Source organism: Nicotiana tabacum, chromosome 7 (assembly GCF_000715075.1).
Source record: "Nicotiana tabacum cultivar K326 chromosome 7, ASM71507v2, whole genome shotgun sequence".
Taxonomy (NCBI): domain Eukaryota; kingdom Viridiplantae; phylum Streptophyta; class Magnoliopsida; order Solanales; family Solanaceae; genus Nicotiana; species Nicotiana tabacum.
In genome coordinates, this window is record NC_134086.1 from 24,706,717 (window position 1) to 24,709,109 (window position 2,393).

Consider the following 2,393-nt stretch of genomic DNA (forward strand, 5'->3'; position numbering starts at 1 on the left):
TCCAAGAAGAATATAATACTAATATTCAAAGGTTCTTCAATCACTTATTATTATCATGAGCAATATCACTGAACATTTTTTCGATTATCTCACTTGCATTTATTTACTTAAATGTCATTATATTTCATATATTACTATTGAATGCTTACTTCTCTGTTCTTGGGTCATTAAATATTATCATTGTTACATATTCATTGTTATCTGATAGAACTTGTGCCAATATTGTCACGAAATCAATTAAACGGCTTCTGGATATTAATATTGGCAAATATTAACTCTATTCTATTAGAAAATCTAATTGTTTAAATCTAAATTTGAATTTTGGGTTAAACAATAAATACATAATTTAGACTAAAATTTTTGAAATCGGCTGAATCTGTATCCCGCATGCTAGCTCGACCCCTAGCCACAAAGTTGGCTTGGGGACATGATCATCATATTGCATCCTTCCCTAAAATTCTATACGTACAAAATATTAAAATAATACAAAACCCATAATCTTGTGACATGGTTTTCAGAAAAAAAGTACAACTATTAGAACATGTGGTGCAACATCCACGAAGCTATGCTACTTCAGTTTCTTTATTAAAAAAATGATTAGAAAAAGGAAAAAAAGGAATAAACTTTCTCTGATAGGATCACTATCCACCTTAATAATTTGATTATTTTATGCTAATTTTTAGTCAAATCCTAATCCTAACGATTTTATCCATTTTCAAACGAATATTTTAAAGATAAATTTCTCCAAAATGGGTAAGATAAGAGAATATATTTCATTTTTTCTATAAGTAAACTAACTCATGATGATTGCGAAGAGTACTTAATAAGATTAAGATTTTATTATTAAAAACCCAAATTGGTAAATGGTCAAAGCTCCCAAGCTAATCAATATTTAAACTGTTGTTTAGTAAAAACTATGTTCTAGTCATCTTTAATCGGGTGAAATTCAGAAATAGCCAGATTTATAAGTGGTCATTCAAAAATAGTCACAGTTTCAAAAGTAATTGAAATTTAGCTATTTTTCATGTAAAGAAAAATCTGAACGAAAACATTGTTCAAAATTCGAAAAATACTCCAGTATAATATACTGAAATTCCAATATAATATACTAGAACTCCAGTATATTGAAATTCCAATATATTATGCTAGAGTTCCAACATAAGTATATTGGAACTCCAGTATATTATATTGGAGTAATATACTGGATTTCCAGCATAGTATATTGGAGTTCCAATATAATATACCGATCCAGCATAATATGTTGGAAGTTTATACACAGGTGTTCCAATCTCCAGTATATTATACTAGAACTTTTCGCGTGTTGGAGGTCCAGCATAATATGCTGGAAGTTCATATACAGGTGCACCGATCTCCAGTATATTATGCTGAAACTTTCCGTGTTGCAACAAAATAGTAGTTATTTTTTAATGACTTTACAACCGCTGACTATTTTTGAATGAACAGTCCAAAAAACAGACTAGCCCATGCTATTTTTACTGTTTAATCAAACCAATGGGATTTAATTTGGAGTTGGACCAGAAATATTAAACGGGGCTTTTACTATTCTCACTCTTCTGGTTCTTTTTTTTTTTTTAAAAAAACAAAATTTCCTGTTTAATTTTTTTATGCATAAGTAGATGAAATTAGAGGTGAGATATAGCATCCAATAAATTTGCTTAGTGTTTAATGAAGTGAGTTAAAAACTATGAGATCTCAAGTTTAATCTCACCAGGAAAAAAAATACTAAGTAGTTTCTTCTCATCCGTGTTAAGTTGTCGTGAACATCAAGTTAATGATCCAATTCTAAAGTGACTAATTAGTGAGAATAGAAAATCCCCTTAATTTTGTTTCAATATTTTCAATTTTGCAAATCTTTATCTGAATCACTTTTATAAGTTACTTACGCTTGCAAAGGTGCCCTTATTGGCTAAGCAACCATAGTTAGGTGCATTTCCATATTTCTTCAAATATATCAGATTACAAATTGACAACTCAGTTCCATCACTTTAATCATAAATAAATATTTTAAAGTTTTCAAATCAAGTCATTTCTATATTTTTGTTCTTTCATTTATTTATTCCTAACTATTTATTTTTCTCACAATCTTAAATGAAGAGAATATGAGTGCCATTGTGATAAGTTTAGTTGCTGCCAAAATTTGGTGAGTTCCGTTTGGTGAGATTCTGCTCCAAAATTTTGACCAAGCCATTTTAAAGACATAATGGAAGAGTCATCATCATCTGGAGTTATGATAAAGCTTACTGCCACAAATTACACATTGTGGAGACCTCGGATGGAAGATCTCCTCAGTTGTAAAGATTTGTTTGATCCCATAGAAGCAAAGGGTAGGAACCCCGATTCCACCAAAGAAGTAGAGTGGAAGAAATTAAACA